At 38.9% G+C, this 20817-nt stretch overlaps 2 protein-coding genes across 2 annotated transcripts in view; one reads left to right on the plus strand and one right to left on the minus strand.

The window, feature by feature from the left end:
• Positions 1-20817, minus strand: part of coro7 (coronin 7) — a 161820-nt gene that overhangs the window by 29895 nt on the left and 111108 nt on the right. The window lies entirely within an intron of this gene.
• vasnb (vasorin b) overlaps positions 1-20817 on the plus strand; it is a 30406-nt gene that overhangs the window by 1980 nt on the left and 7609 nt on the right. Inside the window, exon 2 of the mRNA XM_049467632.1 lies at positions 11419-11516. The gene's annotated coding sequence lies outside the window, so the exon portion shown is untranslated. The remainder of the gene's footprint in view (positions 1-11418; positions 11517-20817) is intronic.

Here is a 20817-nt window from a genome sequence, read left to right on the forward strand (position 1 = left end):
CAAATATTCACTATTCACTGTATACCTGTAACTCTACCTCTTCACTACTTTACAACTGACGCTATTAGGGGCAAGAAATTCAAGTAATTAACTCTTGATGAGTTCAGCACAGCTGTTAACTGAAAGCCTGATTTCCAGATGACTCTACTGAGAAAATAAATGTGAAAGTAAATGAGAAAGTAAATATGAAAGTAAACGCAAAACTGTCAAGAGGAGCTAAAATATAAAACATATTCTGGTTTGTTTAAGACTTTTTTTTTTTACTAAATAATTCCTAAATTTAAAGTGTGGTACTGTATATACATTTTATATATGCATGCTATATTTTACACATACTATGTGTATTGTAGCTAAGGCACGTTTAAAATGTAAAGGTGCAGAAAATGTGTAATATGGGTGAAAAAGACAATACTGCACTGTACTGTTCTGTGGGTAACAAAACTCAACAAAATACCTCAAATATTACAGAGTGTTCCTGTTAAAAGTGTTACTATTATAGAATATTTCTGGTTCTGGAGGACGAGAAAAGTTTTTTTTGCCACTCTGTTATTTTGTTTTGTTATAATTGTTATAATAGGGTATCTTTTCTGCTCATTTCTAAAGGCCACTTCTTACTGAAAGGCCATTTCTGCTGAAATGATTCAGTACAGAATCAGGAACTGAGGAATTCAGTGTATTAGAGTTGACCGCTCGGGTCTGGGAGAGACAGGGTGAGTTTAGCACAGTCGTGTGAAGAGTTTACTGTGAGCTGTAATTAAACCCTGCAGAATGCCCACTGTCATCACCACCACCACGCTGCTGTTTACACACCAGCCCTCAGTCTGTGCTCTACAGCCGGGTTTATCAACCTGTGAAGCTCTACTAGTGCTCTACAGACCCTTTCTGAGGGGGTGCAGGAGTCTGCAGCTCACCAGTAACAGCTAGGGCTGCAGGGATTGGTCGATTAGGAATTAACTTATAGTTCCAGGTAAATAGCGCCTTTTTAGAAACCCAAGGATGCGTTATAATTTACACGTACTACACACAACCATTCATACTCAGCCAATGCAGCCAATAGCACACAGCGTACTCTCAACCGAAAACAACCTTCCACCTGGAGGATTTACATTTGCATTTACTCAGGACAGAGTGCCAATCCACTGGGCACAGTTATGCACACATTTACAGACATAAACTTGCAGACATACCACACACTTTACACATACACACCAGATCAATTTTTAGAGTATAACATTTTTCTGGCCAATTTAGAGTCTCGAATTTACCTGATCTCCATGTTTTTGGACTGTGGGAAGACAACCCTGCAGAGTCCCTGGAGGAAACCCACACAGACACAGGGAGAGAAGGGAGAAACTCCACCCAGATAGGGACTTGAACCCAGTGCTGGGAGGCGAATGTACTAACCACTAAGCCTCTGTTTTATGATTAGTCATAATTGTGGGGTCAAAACACAGTGGGATAGGGGTTAAGAGCTGCTCACACACTCAGTTCACACTCAGCCCGGTCACCACAAGAGCCCAAACACAACAGATTACATATTTACTCACGAAGTATCAGAACATTCCATATTTAACCACCTTCTGAGCATTTAAAGAGCATTTAAATCCCACATTTCGCTGTTTCTATCATTTTAAAGTGAAGATAGAGAAAGCTAGAGTTATGAGCCATACCCAAAGAAAGCAGAGATAGAGATTATGTCAGAAAATAATCGTAGACCAATTGATTAATCAGAATAAAAATAATCAAACAATAAGTTGACAACCAAAATACTCATTAGTTGCAGCCTCCGCATCCAGTTCAAGACTGAGAAACAGCTTAATTCCTCAAGATGTAAGACTCCTCAACTGCACCTAACCAACACACACTGCACTGCCACAAGGACTGAGACACTTTATTATGTTACTGCTATTCTTTCACATTCATCCTTGATGCAATAGCAAAACTTACTCTCTTACTCTCCTTATATTTTGTGTATTTATCTTCTATCTATTATCTATCTGTTTTATTTTATTTAATGTTATTTTATTATATATTTTATAATATCTTATATTTATCGTTTAACAATAGTTTTTTTGGGTGGAACTGAACTGTGAGAATACAATTTCTTATTTCATCACCTCATGTGATGTTAATGACAAAAAAGTCTCCTTGAATCCTTGAGCCTTAAGTAACAGCACTACAAATCATAATTAAAGACCTAGAAACCATAAAGATTATAAAACATAAATACAACTACACCATATACAATAGAAACATATTGCAGAAGTAACTTGAAGCCAATTAGGCATCATTAGTTTGAGACAACTCAGTCCAGTTAATTACAAGGTGGTGCTATCAGCTAGTTCACTGCATTCAAGCTGAGCACAAAGTGCAGAACACTATAGACTATAGACTACTGTAGCCTGGCAGTGCTAGTGTGTAATGACATACACGACAGACGGTAGCTTTATACTGTTTATATATTTGATATAGGAAGTATTTAGGCCATATCGTTCAGCATTAATTGCAATAATGCAAATTTTGTACAGACATATAATTGAATGTTAATCAATAATAGTTTTTTAACAGCTGTATCAGTGGTACTTTAACATCTGCAGGATCTCCACTGAACAGAAATCTGCTGTCAGACCCAGAGCAACATTTAATACCCAGTATAAGGAGTGACATCACCCAGCGCTGCCAGAATTATTATTTTCCAAGCCACGTTTGGTCCGGAGGATGAAGCGCAGTGATGAACGCTGCCAGCAAAGCATGTGGTACACAGAGCCTCAGTGCCAGTTTTCCTCACCGTCGCTGTGCAACAAATAACATCCCCCCGGTACCCCCCCCCTCCTCCTCCTCACCACTGCCCTGTCCAAACACTATTACTCCTAAAGAACAACAGAACACACCAACCGAGAGCCTGCGCCCGAGCAACCGGGCATTCCTAAAACACCACTCTCAGACTCTCAAACTCTCAGACTCTCAGACTCTCGCAAACAGTAGCTGAGAAATTCCTCCTGCTGAATAAATACACAGAGAGAGCACCCCCCTAAACTCTGAATCTCCTGCCCTCTTAATGTTTGATACGTTTTCAGTATGTTTTTGGTACTTTTTCGGCATGTTTTCAGTACGTTTTGGTACTTTTTCGGTACGTTTGGTGAAAAAAAAAATAAAGAGGCTGTGTATTCTGTATAGCCTCACCTTTATTAACTTCATAATAACAATATAACTTAATTATAATTATTTTTTTTGTTTTTGGGGATTAAATGTTGTAAAGGGGCTTGAGCTCTTTTATTATTAAAAGCTTGAAACCAGGTTTCTCTCCTACTGTCATCATAAGAGGATCCATCTTTAAGATCTTGTTGGAACAAACGAGAACAAAAACAACAGCATTACTTTAACTGCTTAAACTACAAATATTTTATTAGAGGGAGAGGGCCCGCAAGAGAAAGAGAGAGATCAAGAGCGCGAGAGAGCATGCAAGAGAGAGATGTGAGAGAGAAGGTGCGAGAGAGAAAGAGAAAGAGAGAGAGAGTGAGAGCATGCAAGAAAGAACGCAAGAGAGAGAATGTGAAAGAGAGAGTGTGAAAGAGAGAGAGAGAGCATGCAAGAGAGAGAGAGATCGAGAGAGAGAGAGCATGCAAGAGAGAGACAGAGCGTGTGAGAGAGAGGGCGCAAGAGAGAAAGAGAAAAAGAAAGAAAGAGCTCAAGAAAGAACACAAGAGAGAGAGTGTGAAAGAGAGAGAGAGTGTGCGAGAGAGAGAGGGTGCACCTGAGAGAGAAAGAGAAAAAGAGAAAGAGAGAGAGAGAGAGAGCATGCAAGAGAGAGACAGAGCGTGTGAGAGAGAGGGCGCGAGAGAGAAAAAGAGAGAGAGAGAGAGAAAGAGCGCAAGAAAGAACACAAGAGAGAGAGTGTGAAAGAGAGAGAGAGCATGCAAGAGAGAGGGCGCGCCTAAAAGAGAAAGAGAGAGAGAGGGCTTGTGCAAGAGAGAGTCAGTCAATCCGAAAGTAAATTTCAAGAACTTTGAAAGTAACCTCAAGTGCATTCACAAAAAGACCATTGCAAAAAACATAATGACAATGATGAAACTGGCACTCATCAGGAGCACCCCAGATGAGATTGCCTAAACGCTTCTTCACAGAGTGTTTTGGTTTGTTTAACACTACATGATTGCTTATGTGTTTCTTCACTATTCATTTATAATGTAGGAAAAAGAAAATACAAAAATAAATGTGATTTTGGATGTGAGTTTACATGGACAACTCTAGCCAGACGCCGCCGTTCACCATCATTAACACCTCACAGTTTATACAGGTGTGTGAAGGCCAGGCCGGCCCCGCTTCATGATTGATTTGCATGCTGTGGTCATGCTGTACTGTACATCCGGCATGTAGAAAAAAAAAAAGCCTCTATCAGTGGTCAGTTAGATTCCTCCCTCACGTTTCCAGATCTCAACCCACCGCCTTCAGAGCCCTGTAAAGCCCTGCTGACAGGGCAGGACCAGGACCGAGCACGAGACATGCCAAACCTCACTGAAGAAGAGCCCGAGAATCTGGGTCCAAATGCTGCGTTTTAGAAGTACCACTTCAAACAACCCGCATAAATACACACACACACACACACGCGCACACACACACACACACACCGCACTGCAGACCCGAAATAACTCCCGCCTCTCTTACTGTCTACTCATCTTCACAGAAAGAGAGAGAGAGACCAGAACATTTTCTGTATGTTACAATTTAAATTATTAGAACATTCAATTTGTCAAGTTTTTGAGATTTTCCTAGATTGATTTAATTTAACATTTTACAAAAATGTTCTGGTATTGTCCTTGCAGCTTCACTTGTGTCAATTAACTTGTGAAGTTTTGTGAATGTTACTAAACGTTCTTTCAACGGAGGACAGGAGAAAGAAGGAGAAGGAGAAAGAGAAAGAGAGAGAGGGTGAGAGAGACAGAAAGAGTGACAAAGAGAGAGAGATACAGAGAGAATGAAAGATACAGAGAGAAAGAGAGAAAGAAAGAAAGACCAGGTAACACTTTTTGGTTAGTAGAACGTTTTTTTTGTATATTACAGTTAACATTATTAGAACGTTCAATCTGTCAAGTTTTCTGGATTTTCCTAGATTTAGTTTTAGTTTAACGTTTTAAACGTTCTGACAACATCGTTGCAGCCTTACTTATGTCAATGTTTGAAGAGAGAGAGAGAGAGAGAGAGAGGGAGCAAGAAGAAGAGAGGAAGAGAGAGAGAGAGAGAGAGAGAGACCGGGAGATACAGAGAGAGAAAGAAAGAAAGACCAGGTAACACTTTTTGGTTAGTAGAACGTTTTTTTGTACGTTACAGTTAATATTATTAGAATGTTCAATTTGTCGAGTTTTCTGGATTTTCCAAAAATAGGTTTTATTTACACTTTTTAAACGCTCTGGTAACATCCTTGCAGCCTTACTTCTGTCAATGAACTTGTGAAGTTTTGCAAGAGAAAGAGCAAGAGAAAGAAAGAGAGAGAGAGAAAGAGACCGAGAGATACAGAGAGAGAAAATTAAAGAAAGCTCAGCTGACAATTTTTTGTTAGTAGAACGTTTTCTGTATGTTACAGTTAAAATTATTACATGGATTTTCATAGATTTATTTAATTTAATGATTTTAAAATGTTCTTGCAACATTGGTGCAGCCTTACTTATGTCAATGTTTGAACGTTTAGTTTTGTGAATGTTACTAAACATTCCTATAACGTTCTCTGTTAGCTTAGAAAGAGCAAGAGGGTAAGAGAGGGAGAACGGGAGAGAGAAAGAGCGAGAGAGAGAGGGTAAGAGAGAGAGCGAGAGAGAGAGGGTAAGAAAGAGAAAGATAAAGAAAGAGACAGAGAGAAAGAAAGAAAGACAGAGACAGAGAGAGAAAGAGAGACCAAGAGATACAGAGACTTTTTTGGTTAGTAGAAGGTTTTCTGTATGTTTCGGTTAACATTATTAGAACGTTCAATCTGTCGAGTTTTCTGGATTTTCTTAGATTGTTAACGTTCTTATAACGTTCTCCGTTAGCTGGGAGGGAGGAAAGGAGAGAGAGAGAGAAAGAAAGAGGGGAAGAGAGAGAGGGAGGACATCGCTGAAAGCCACTACTAATTGCAGCGTTGGCGTGGAGCAGCGTTGGCGTGGAGCAGTAAAAGAAGAAAGATGAGTTTAATGTAAAAGAGTGTAATTACCGCCCGACCAACTGTACTCTGGGAAATGAGGCCTGAACCGGAGCGCGCCAGGTCCTGCCACAGCCCTTAGTGCCGGGTCCTGCTACAGAGCTCAGTGCCGGGTCCTGCCACAGCGCTCAGAGCCGGATGCCGCCACAGCCCTAATCTCCTCTCAAGGTCAAACACTGAACCGGTGGCTGTTAATGACTAATACCAACTCAAACACCAGCCACAGAAACCAGCAACCTTCCCCACAGAGCTGACCAGCAGATAAGAACAGAGCAAACACTGCTTTAACTCAGGGCTGTGAGAACATGCCGATTTCAATTTATATACAAGTATTGCGATGTTTTATTTTGCAGTGGTGTATCGATACTCAAAAACACAGTATTGATCGTTAATGAAAATTGGTGTCAGAAGTGGTTTGTTTAGTGCCGTGTTTAAATCCTGACTGTCTTAAGATCTTTTCTTTTACTTAGATTTTCTATATATGATAGTGTTTTTTTTATATTATGACAGTTTTTTAAAAATTAGATTTTTAATATATATTGTAATATATTGTCTTACAATATATACATGTCTTACAATTATATATGTTATGATATATTGAATCGTAATTCCTGGCCATACCTTAAGACTTCAATTCCAAGGTTACAGAAATGACAAGTGATTTGGACATTGCTCCAAAACAAAATAGCGGTTCTTTTGCAGTGTATAAACTAGGCCTGTCCCAATAAATACATTATCGATTTATCGAACAATAATATATAATAATCATGTGTTATAATCGTCTATTGTGTTTATATATAATAGTGAACAGTATTTGAGCCAATTCTGCTACAAAACGGATCAATTCTTTACACACAGTGTGAACTGAAGAAGGTTAAGAAATAAGTATATCATTACCACACTATGATTCATTTAATTTTTTTGACTTTAAAAGACTATGATCATTTTTATGCTATTCTGTTATCATTATATCAGTGGCATTTAATGGTTTTAAAATGACAAAAATATCATGTATCGCAATAATTTCTGGGGTGATATACCGTCCACAAAAATTTATATTGTGACAGGCCTAGTATAAACACATTTCTAGAAGGTTCGGACTTTCTAAACCAATCACAGCAAGTTATTGGCTTATCGGCTATCATCACCCATTCAACAACAACAACAGAAGAAGAAAAAGATGCAGTGTTCTGCTGAAATCTAACTCCACGTGATGCGCCTGCACACTGAGTATCCACTGTATCTACTGTAACTGTAGATTAACCCTTATCTACAATCTGGCAGATTCTACAAACCAATCACCAAACTGTAGTAAAGTTGCAGTGTGAAATTAATACAGTATACAGTTTAACAAACAAACAAAGTTCAGTCATTACAAAGCGATTCAGCTCCAGCTTTACTCAGAAAGACGAAAAACAGAAGTAAATCCAGTACAGAGAGGACTGGACTGTACTCTCAGATCCTTTAAATACCCTATACACCTATCTCCGTCAGATCAGGAGCAGAAGCTGTGTACGGCTCACCGTTATGAGTTTTATACTAAAAGTATTAAAAGTGTTAAACAAACCAACATACCAATACAACAAACCAATATACTCTGTGAAGTATTTAGGTGCTCTTATCTGAGGAGCTGTTAACTTGCAGTTTCTGAGGCTGGTAACTCTGATCAACTTATCCTGTACAACAGAGTAACTCTTGCTCTTCCTTAGCTGGGGCAGTCCTGATGAGTGCCAGTTTCATCATCATCTTTGCGACGGCACTTGATGATGCGCTTTCAAAGTTCTTAAAATGAACCGATCTTCATTTCTTAAAGTTATATTTTAATTTTCTTTATTTAGTTGAATAGTTCTTGCTTCTCATAATCTGGATTAGAACATTATTCAAATATTCACTATTCACTGTATACCTGTAACTCTACCTCTTCACTACTTTACTTTAACTGATGCTCTCAAATTTTAACATTAAGAGACAAGAAATTCAAGTAATTAACTCTTGACGAGTTCAGCACAGCTGTTAACTGAAAGCCTGAATTCTAGGTGATTCTACCTCATAAAGAATGACTGAGAAAATCCAGCAGAGATGTGCAAAACTGATAATCTAAAAAATATCTCAGTTTATTTAACACTTTTTAGTTTAATACAAAAATAATGTTTTTCTTCATAGTTTAAACAACTATTGAATAATGAAAAAACACACTGGTACTGTACATTAAAGCAGAGTTTAGAGTGGAGTTTATGTGTTTATCAGAGAAGCTGTACTACAGGTACCTGTTACCTGACTGCTGTAGAACAGTAGTCCTGTTCTTGTTGCGGTTTCCGGATATTAAAGGAGGAAGAACAGGTGTAACTTTAGCAGCAGGCAGATAAACTGAATGACAGGCAGTGAACAGTAGTCTATTAGTAATCTCATTATCTAGATCATCCTCTAAACTAACTGTAAAATAACAATAATTCAGAAATCCCTTACAATCAAGCTGAGATGTTTAAAATAGAGTAAAAAAAGTTTCCTCTATCCAATTTATCATCATTCTTTATTGCAGCGCCCGCATTGGCTTTATCTCCCCTCAAATGTACAAGTATATACTAGTATTTTAATTTTAGACACCACTAATATTAATATAAATTACTTTTTACATTTCTTACTTACATTAGTTTATTTACATTTAAACATTCACTATAAAAAAACCTTGTGTTTTTTAAAAGAACAGAGCATATTGTTGTGATTAATGTGATTAAATATTTTTTAATTGATTGACACACCCTTATATTTACAGCTCTAAAAAAAGAGATCATTTAAAAATGATGAGTTTCTTTGATTTTACCAAATTAAAAACCTCTGGAATATAATCAAGAGGAAGATGGATCACAAGCCATCAAACCACCAAACTGAACTGCTCAATTTTTGTATCAGGAGTGATTTGCAAGTTATCCAAAAGCAGTGTGTAAGACTGGTGGAGGAGGAGAACATGATTCCGAGATGCATGAAAAAAAAATGTGATTAAAAACCAGGGTTATTCCACCAAATATTGATTTCTGAACTCTTAAAACTTTATAAATATAAACGTGTTTTCTTTGCATTATTTGATGTCTGATAGATCTGCAACTTTTTTTCATTTTCTGCAAATAAATGCTCTAAATAACAATATTTTTATTTGGAATTTGGGAGAAATGTTGTCTGTAGTTTATAGAATAAAACATCAATGTTCATTTTACTCAAACATAAACCTATAAATAGCAAAATCAGAGAAACTGATTCAGAAACTGAAGTGGTCTCTTTTTTATGACGTATTTTACATGACGGGTTGCAACCCTAGACATGGCAAAAGTCATGGGACACGATACTAGTGTACAGAGTACACAAAGCTAATCCTTCCATTGACTTAGACTATGATCTGTATTCAGAGTATTCATAAACACACACACACACACACATACACACACATTCACCTGAACTGACAGGTGAATCAGACACATACGCACACACACAGGCATGCAGCACGCGGCTCTGACTGGCACACACACATACACACTCCAGCACACGCACACACACACACACACACACACACACTCTCTGACACCTCCAGGCTGATAGTGTAAGAGCAGAGCTGTTCCGCCGCATTCCGTCCTGAAGCCGCATGTGTGTGTGAGTGAGTTATGTGTGTGTGTGTGTTGTGTGCGCGTGTGGACATGTGTGTGTGTGTGTGTGTGCGTGTGTGTGTGTGTGTACACATTCCACAAAAATGCCTACAAATCAGCATGCTGGCAGCGTGCCCTCACTTCCACAGAATCCCCCCCCCCTATTCTTTTTTATTCTGCATATTTACATACACTCTTTAAAAACTGAACCAACAGAGCACAGCGTGACTTTACTTTACTGCTAAACCCCCCCCCCGCGGTACACCCCCACCCCACGCGGGCAGTGCCCCCCGCAGGACATTCAAATCAATAATGTACCCACACTGTTGTTCTATAAAACAGAAATATATTAAACATTTAATACGTTCTTTTAATATTTGTGTAAAATTTTCATGTCACTGTGTCTTGCAAATCATGTGAGTGCATGCATTTACATTTTTTACATTTACATTTACAGCTTTTATCTGATGCTCTTATCCAAAGTGACTTACGAGGTTATTCCTATTACAGAAGTGAACCAATGTAGTGTTAGGAGTCTAGCCCAAGGGATTAGGGGTGTACCATATCGTATCGTATCATTTTTTTATATGGTGAACGATATTAAACCCTGAAATATCGTACCATATCACCCACCCCTAATTATCACATCAGGGTTCTACTTTTTACTGTTTTTATCAAAAGAAAAATTCACACTGTTTTCATTTCCCATTATATATTGACTAGAGACTATATATTATATAGATTATATCTGTCCAGTATCATTTATTTTACTTTAATCCTGGATATCATTCAATCAACATTTATTTTCACTTGATGGTTACCCTCATTTAGAATGTTGCTGACCATTTACAACATCAAAGGGATTTAAACATTTAGTAATAAATTAGAAATAATAAGGAATAAAACTGTAAAAGAGTAAAATTAGTAAAACAGAACATTCTAAAATACCATAAAAATTTAATTGACACATACAACTAAAAATGATAAAATATAAAATAAGTAAAAAGATAATAGTAAAAGTAAAGTAAAATGTTAAGAATTATAAAAAAATGATAAAAATCAATAATATAACCAAGAACAAGTAAACTAATAAAAAAAATCATAAAAAAACAAACACAGGCTTTCTGATGGTGATTAGAAACTAAAAGTTTAAAATGATTCGGTGATCCCAGCGAGCTGAGCTCCAACGTTTCCTATATGGAGGAAGCCTGGATATATGGAGATATTTAAAGTGCATTATTAATATTATTAGTATCATGATATTCTGGATTATTGACTTCTGTTACAAATCTGATCAAATTCTTGTATTTATTCTTGTATCTCAGTGGGGGGGTTTGTGATTAATCATATCATATGCAATAATACTTTTTTATCATCATTTTGTTGCAGTAGTGAATTCTTGAAATTGAGTGTTTTGTTATATCGTCAAAAGTATCGTTATCGCAAAAATACAATGAAATATTGTGATAATTTTATATATAAGCAGGCAGTGGTGTTATCCACTACACCACACCACCCAACAAATACATACACACGCACTTAAACACACACACAGCACTGCAGCAGTGTACAAGCCTGCCTGCTGTTCTCTAATCAGCCTCCGCTCTCCAGTTTTAGGAGCAGAAGTGTTGGGACAGAGCAGTGGAGGGTTTCTGAGAAACTCAGAGAAAGAAGAGACAGAGAGAACAGGAGGCCTGTCGTCCAATCAGGTGAGTTTTTGTTGTTAACCTGTTGTTTATTTGATTGAGTTTCTCTTTGATATGATATATATGTACTGTATTTTTGTGTATATAAAGTACGGCTGGGCAATATTGCAAAAAAAAAAAAAATAATCTCAATATTCTCCAAATAAATAAAAAAAATTATTTAAGAATTAGATTTTTGATTACTTACAAAGCTAACAACTTTTGTTTTGTTTCTTTTATTTCTTAACAAACATCACAATTTAAAGTGATGTGCAAGCTACTGTTTTACAACTTCTAATTAATTTTATTATTTTTCATTATTATTTATGTTTTTTACAAATAGTAAGCAGCCCCTTTTAACCTTAAATGTGTCTTTTATATTAAACACGGTGTAAACATAATATAATATCCTAATATAGACTTTGTGGCAGGTCAGTGTGACAGCTCTATGTGCAGCTCTGTGTGGCAGCTCTGTGTGGCAGGTTTATGCAACAGCTCTTGTGACTGTTCTGTGTGGCAGCTCTGTGTGACTGCTCTGTGAGGCAGCTCTGTGAGGCAGCTCTGTGTGACTGCTCTGTGTGACTGCTCTGTGTGACTGCTCTGTGAGGCTGCTCTGTGTGACTGCTCTGTGTGACTGCTCTGTGTGACTGCTATGGGCAGCAGCTCTATGTGTAGCTCTGTGTGACTGCTCTGTGAGGAAGCTCTGTGTGACAGCTCTGTGAGGCAGCTCTGTGTGACTGCTCTGTGTGACTGCTCTGTGTGACTGCTCTGTGTGACTGCTCTGTGAGGCAGCTCTGTGAGGCAGCTCTGTGAGGCAGCTCTGTGTGACTGCTCTGTGTGACTGCTCTGTGAGGCTGCTCTGTGAGGCTGCTCTGTGAGGCTGCTCTGTGTGACTGCTCTGTGTGACTGCTCTGTGTGACTGCTCTGTGTGACTGCTATGGGCAGCAGCTCTATGTGTAGCTCTGTGTGACTGCTCTGTGAGGAAGCTCTGTGTGACAGCTCTGTGAGGCAGCTCTGTGTGACTGCTCTGTGAGGCAGCTCTGTGTGACAGCTCTGTGAGGCAGCTCTGTGTGACAGCTCTGTGAGGCAGCTCTGTGAGGCAGCTCTGTGTTGTGTTCCTTTGTGTGCATGTTTATGTGCTGGGTCATAATGGACCCAGGCCTGTGGGGGGTTGTGTACGTGTTTAGTCTGTTGTAGTGCACATTTTTATATACACTGTGTGTGTGTGTGTGTGTGTGTGTGTGTGTGTGAGCGTTTGTGTGTGTGTGTGTTTGTTTGTTTCGGGGGGTAATTTACACAGGCCTGTAATTATTCACTCGCTGACAGACGCAATTTGTTCATCGACAAAACATTCAGAATATTTCAGGTGCCTCTAGAGTTTCAGTGCTGCTGATTAATGCTCTCCTGAACAGGTGTTGTGACAAAACCTGACCTCCCGCCACAATCTGACTCACCATCATGTTGTACGCGTGTCGTGCAGAAGTAAGGGCGCATATATGTATAATTACAACATTTTAAAAACAAGTGCTGTGGTGATTTTACAACTTTTTAAATGCACTAAAAATGTTTATAATAATAATAATACTTTTTTATTACAAAACAGACAGACAGACAGAGAGAGAACTAAGCACAGACAGACAGCTAGATCTCGGTGCAGACAGACAGAGAGACAGAACTAAGCACAGACCGAAAGCTAGATCTCGGTGCAGACAGACGGACAGAGAGACAGAACTAAGAACTCAGATAGACAGACAGACAGACAGAGAGCACTACACACAGAAAGATAGATCTCAGTGAAGACAGACAGCTATATCTCAGCACCAAAAGACAGATCTCAGCGCAGACAGACAGCTATATTTCAGTTTGGTCTGACAGACAGGTCTCAGAGCAGACAGACAGATGGTACGCAGCACTGGGTCCTGCAGCTGCAGACCTGGCGCAGGAGGCGTCTGACTGAGCTGACTTGGCATTTGGCCAATAAGGAGCGAGTGGCCAAACAATGGCTGCTTTATAGCCTCAGAGCGCTGATCCGTTTAGCGCTGTGTTCAGAACTGCACACGTGTCGGGGGGGAAATGCCTCCGGGGCTGATTGAAGTCTCACCGGTAGAACTGCACTGAGACAGAGCAGAGGAAACCAGTACAGGAGGTACACTACTCACGACCAGTCTCCACCAGCCCAGTACAATAATCCCCACCAATCAGAATTTACAAAAATATTCAGAAATAGACAACCTGCTACTAAAACTCTGTCTGTTACAACTTCTGTAACGCAAACGACTGTCGTCCATATTTATTATTCTACCTACAGTATTGTTGGAGATGCCACTCCTACAGTTTTCAAGATATCTGTAATAATATTCTTACAGTAAACATCCGAATAAAATACTTTATACATGCCTTAGTTCAACAACACCACAGCAACCATCCTGTAACTGCGTAACAACACCTTAGTGTGTAAAAATTCTAAACTGAAAAATGGGACGTATTGAGAGGTTTTGGGCAAAAAAATGTATAGAAACATTTAAGTAGATTGCAAGGTGATTGTTTTGGCTAAGTGGTTACAAGGTGGTTGCTGTGGTGTTGTAAAGCAATTACTAGGTTGTTGCTGTGGTGGTGGTGTTAAACAGTCACAAGGTGATTGCTGTGGAGTTGTTAAGCAGTTACTAGGCGGTTGCTGTAGTGTTAAGTGGTTACTAGGCAGTTGCTGTGGTGTTTTTAAGCAGTTACTAGCTGGTTGCTGTGGCGTTGTTAATTGTTTACTAGGTGGTTGCTGTGCTGCTGTTATTTTTAACAACACCTTAGCAGCAATCTACTGAAATGTGTCTATACATTTTTTGCCAAAATGTCTCTATAGGTTTACAATTTTTATACACAGCTTAGCAATTATTAAACCACCACAGCAAACACCTAGTCACCACTTAACAACACCACAGCAACCACATAGTAATCACTTAATACCACAGCAACTGCCTAATAACCACTTAACACCACAGCGACCACCTCATAACCACACTACATCACAACACAATAGCAACCACCCAGTGACCAAATAACAAAAGCACAGCATCCACCTAGTAAACAATTAACAACACCACAGCAACCAGCTAGTAACTGCTTAAAAACACCACAGCAACTGCCTAGTAACCACTTAACACTACAGCAACCGCCTAGTAACTGCTTAACACCTCCACAGCAACCACATTGTAACTGCTTAACAACACCACCACAACAACCACCTTGTAACTGCTTAAAACCACCACAGCAACCACCTAGTCACTACTTAACAACACCACAGCAACCATCTTGTAACCACTTAGCCAAAAAAAATCACCTTGCAATCTTCTAAAATGTGTTTATACATTTTTTTGCCCAAAACCTCTCAATACGTCCCATTTTTCAGTTTACAGTTTTTACACACAAGCTAGCAATTATTTAACACACACCACAGCAAACACCTAGTCACCACTCAGCAACACCACAGCAACCACGTGATAATCACTTAATACCACAGTAACTGCCTAATAACCACTTAACACCACAGCAACCACCTCATATCCACAATACATCACAATACAACAATTTACAACACCACCGCAACCATCTAGCAACTGCTTAAAAACACCACAGCAACTGCCTAGTAACCACTTAACACTACAGCAACCGCAGAGTTACTGCTCAACAATAAACCAATACAACACCATGGCAACCACCTTGTGACTGCTTATTAACAACACAGCAAACATCTTATAACTGCTTAACAACTCCACAGCAACTACCTTGTAACTGCTTAACAACACCACAGCAACCAGCTAGTAACTGCTTAACAACTGCACAGCAAGCCCTATGTAACTGCTTAACAACACCACCACAGCAACTACCTTGTAACTGCTTAAAACCACCACAGCAACCACCACAGCTCTAGTAGTCAAATGTCTTTCCTTCCTTAGGCCCACAAAACCCGTATTTAACAGTACCAGTCAAAAGTTTGGACACCCCCTCTCATTCAGTGTCATCCAGACTATGAAGGAACACATAGGGAATCATGTAGTGACTTAAAAATGTTTCCAGCTGACTGACAAAATACCAAGATGTTCAAAGCTGTCAACATTCTTCTTTAAAGAATGTAAAATATGAAATACATTCTGGTTTTGTTTATAACTGTTTTGTTTACTAAATATATGCATGTGTTTTTCTTCATTGTTTGGATGGTTTTAGTATTAATCTACAATGCAGAGCATTTAAAATAATAATAAATAAAAAATAATTTAAGGTTATTAAAGGATTTACAGCTGCCATCTTCACAGACAGCTTGCATGAATGATTAGCTACATGCTAACACAGACCCTCACAGCACCTTCAGGCCTGCAGGGTTTAACAGTCACTCAGCTGAGAGCCGAGGAGCGCTGGGGCAGGCGTGAGGAGTTTCAGGATTGCGGTGGTTCTTGGCGCTCTGTGAGGAGAGCAGTGTTTGCGTGTGGTAAAGAGGGTTCAGACTGAAGCGTAAGAATGTCAGAGAGCTACAGTGTGTCTGTTGTGCACTGGAACGATGCCAATTCGACGAAACCTGCGCTCTTAATGAAGCCGTCAGCCGGCGGAGCGTAAGAACCTGCTGATGGACAGCTACGCTCCTTACGCCGCTTTAAACTGCCCTCATAAAGCAGAAATATGAGGACGTGTATCTGGAATGAGCTTCAGAGACGGCAATCTTTACAAAGAACAAAAACACGAATGAGAAAGAGATGAGCGGCAGAGCGAAGCGTAGCGCCACTCAGCACACCTGAGCGCCAGAACAGGTAGAGCCAGTTCAGACGCGTGCCCACGGGTACTGATGAAACACGCTCAGAGGAGTGATACTCACACAGAAAAACAAATAAAACACACACACACACACACAATATGCCAAACGTATTCCAGGGTCCCAAGACTTTCTCAACGTACGTTCCATTGAAGCTAAAAAAAAAACACGCTCACCATGAGATATTATCACGATACATTAATGGTGATACTCAGCACCACAGCAACCACTGAAGCTAAAAAACGCTCACTGTATGATATTTTCACGATACATTGCCCACGATAACAATATCACAATACGCAATTCATCACAAGACAGTTCTCTACGATACTACACATCATCCACATTACTGAAGAGGATCAAATACAACACCAAAGCAACCACTAGTAACCACTTAACAACACCACAGCAACCACCTAACACCACAACAACCACTGAAGTTAAAAAAATGCTCATATTACAGTCCTAAATATTTGAATACACCACCACAGCAACCACCTAGTAACCACTTAATACCACAGCAACCATTGAAGCTAAAAAAAGCTCACTTTACAGTCCTAAATAATCGACTACACCACCACAGCAAGCACCTAGTAACCACTTAACAACACCACAGCAACCACCTAGTAACCTTCTAACACCACAGTAACCACTGAAGCTAAAAAACGCTCACTTTACAGTCCTAAATAATCGAATACACCACCACAGCAACCACCTAGTAACCTTCTAACACCACAGTAACCACTGAAGCTAAAAAACGCTCATGTTACAGTCCTAAATCACTAAATACAACACCACAGCAACCACCTAGTAACCACTTAACAACACCACAGTAACCAACTAGTAACCTTCTAACACCACAGCAACCACTAAAGCTAAAAAATGCTCACTTTACAGTCCTAAATAATCAAATACATCACCACAGCAACCACCTAGTAATCACTTAACACCAGAGCAACCACTGAAGCTTAAAATGCTCACTATAAAAAAATTATTGCGATACATTTGATTTAGAGATACACAATTTATCACAATAAAATTCTCTACAATAAATCCCATCATCTGTGTTACTGAAGAGGATAAAATAGTGCTAAATACTCAAATAAAACACCACAGCAACCACCTAGTAACCACTTAACAACACCACAGCAACCACTGAAGCTAAAAAACGCTCACTTTACAGTCCTAAATAATCGAATACACCACCACAGCAAACACCTACTAACCACTTTACACCACAGCAACCACTAAAGCTAAAAAAACACTCACTATAGGATGAAATACACCTAAATAATCAAATACCAGGAATAATCAATGTATCGCAAACTAAAACAATATGTCGCTTTATACCCACTCAAATCAGGCCTCGTTTCCATAATTCTCATAATTGACACTCATAATAATAATAATAATAATAATACATTTTATTTTTATAGCGCTTTTCAGGATACTCAAAGACGCTTTACATTGCATAAAAAATAAAAATAAAAAAAAAAACACAATATGAAAATACATAGGAAATAATCAACATCATCATCATCATCATCAACATCATCAATACCATACAATAGAAATCAAATAGAGCAAAACAATCAATGCATAAAAGATAGAAAATTAAAAATGTAATTTAAGCACCTCACAACGTATACCGATGTGAAGATTCCCATTCTGATCTATGTATATACTACTAGTGTACATGCAGACACTCACCCATGTAGGAATAAGAGGCTAAACTGTACATTTCGCCCGGCTCTCTCACTGTACTAAAGCTGAAATTCCAGCATGGCTGCTGCGTCATATTTCCTGCTTGACATTATTTACTGTTTGGACGGTCTGTCCACCGTCCTGCCTGTGTTTAAGTCCTCACAGCTGGAGCAGCTGAGATCCTGCACCACCCTGTAATGCTCCTCTTTCTTCCCCTGCAGTTTTTCTGAGCTCCAGCCCAAACGCTCACTTATATCATCCTCTAGTACAGAACAAACGACTCCCCAGCGGGTCTCGAGCTCACAGTTCAAACCAATGACTGTAATGTAGTGTAAGTATGGATGCTAAGGCTAAATGATCCTCGGTTTATTGTAATAAAGTCCTAAAAAGTCCTAAAAAATGTTGGCAAATTTGCAACCAGAGTCAATCAGCACAGTAGAGACCAGATGCGAAGTTAAGCTGATTATCACTGATAACTTAGATTTTTTTTATAAGTTTTTTTCCTACATAGTAAATTAATACTGACTTAATCCAGACTATGAAGGAACACATAAGGAATTATGTAGTAACTTAATAGTGTTAAACAAGCCAACATACTACTTACTGTAAAGTATTTAGGTGCTTTATCTGGGAAGCTCTTATCTGTTAACTTGTGGTCTCTGAGGCAGCCCTGATGAGTGCCAGTTTCAGCATCAAAACATTTTGATGGCCTTTTGCGACTACACTAGTTTTTACTCTTGCTATAATATGTATTAGAATATTACTCAAATATTCACTATTCACTGTATACCAACTCTACCTCTTCACAACTTTACAAGTGATGCTCTCAAATGTCCCATACTTTCTCAACATAATGTTCCATTGAAGCTAAAAAACACTAAACAAAATAACGGTGAAATCATGATACTGTAATTTAGCGATACAATTCATCTCAATTCATCCCAAGACAATTCTATACGATACTTCACAGCATCTGAATTACTGAAGAGGATAAAATACTTCTAAACAATCAAATACAACACCACAGCAACCACCTAGTAACCGCTTAACACCACAGAAACCATTGAAGCTAAAAAACGCTGACTATACGAACACACAAGGAATTATGTAGTAACTTAAAAGTGTTAAATAAACCAAAACACTATGGGGTGCTGTTACCTGTGGTTTCTGAGGCGGCCCTGATGAGTGCCAGTTTCATCATTATAACATTTTTGATACTTTCAAAGTTCTTGAATTTAGTTGAGCAGTTTTTGTAGATTATGTGGATTAGAACATTACAACTGATGCTCTAAAACACTTTATTAAGAGACAAGAAATTCAAGTAATTAACTCTTGATGAGTTCAGCACAGCTGTTAACTGAAAGCCTGAATTCCAGGTGATTCTACCTCATAAAACTGACTGAGAAAATGCAGTCAAGATGTTTTTTTTCATTGTTTGGATGATTTTATTATTAATCTACAATGCAAAACATTTTAAGATAACATAAAAACTAAATTTAAGATGTGTTTAAACTTTTAACTGGTACTATATGAGCTGTATATGGTTCCTGATCAGCTGCTGGAGATTAGAGATGGCAGACAGCTCAAACTGGGTTCCTGAGGCCGAGGGGTAATTTAAGGAGACCCATGGGGTCGTGTCCTGCTCAGCTTGCATGACCTTTGACTGACAAGCAGCTCTGATCTTAGATTGGGCGCAAGACAACATTAACTTGCTGCAAAGTGGTGACTGACATGTGGATAAGGAGGGGGCGGAGCTTTACCAGAGGTCTGTGTTCCAAATCTGCTGCCAATCTCTGTTTCTTTACTGGATACAGGGTTCATACACGTTTTAATCAATACATTTCCATGATTGTTTTCATGACTTTTTTTCATGAATCACATGAAATATATACACACAATCTTTAATAATACAATGTGTGTCAGATCCTGAGATCTCCATAGCTCAAAATAGATTTTCTCCATTGATAAACAAAAAAACTAAGATTTGTAGAGCAAATTTCCATGACTTTCTGGGTCACACCACAGCAACTATTGAAGCTAAAAAACTCAATTTACAATCCTAAATCATCAAATATAAAACCACAGCAACCACCTAGTAACCATTTAACACCACAGCAACCATTGAAGTTAAAAAACGCTCACCTCACAGCCCTAAATAATCAAATACAACACCAGAGCAACCACCTAGTAACCACTTAACAACACCACAGCAACCACCTAGTAACCACAAAATACCACCACAGCAACCACCCAGCAACCACTTAATATCACAGCAACCATTTAAGCTAAAAAAACGCTCACTATACGATTTTATCACGATAAACTGCCCACAATAACAATGATATCACAATACTGTGATTCTGTGATACTCACAAGACAATTCTCTACGATAATTTACATCATCTGTGTTACTGAAGAGGATAAAACACTCCTAAATAATCAAATACAAGGAACTATGGATTTATTGGTGTTTCAGTTTCACAGAGTTTAACAACTGATTGTGGAGAAATAAAGCAGTAACAGTAAGTAGTAAGCCTTGCCATGAGCACACTGGCCAGTGTTTAATCATGACTGTACAAACCCTGTGGATAAAACCTGCAGTAATGGACCCAAACACCCTGTACTGTAGAGATCAGTGGAACAGCCAGAACAGAACCTTGGGCACACGGGTTGGCACACTGGCACACATTCGTGTCCCCAGAGAAACTGGCGCGTGCAGAGCAGCAGCCGGTGAAACCCTGCCTGTTCGTACCTGCAGTAACACTGCTCCATTATCTCCTCCATCAGCTGGACACGGGACGGACAAAAGAGGAGCCTAGAATCGGT

The sequence above is a fragment of the Astyanax mexicanus genome, chromosome 19 (assembly GCF_023375975.1).
Source record: "Astyanax mexicanus isolate ESR-SI-001 chromosome 19, AstMex3_surface, whole genome shotgun sequence".
Lineage (NCBI taxonomy): Eukaryota > Metazoa > Chordata > Actinopteri > Characiformes > Acestrorhamphidae > Astyanax > Astyanax mexicanus.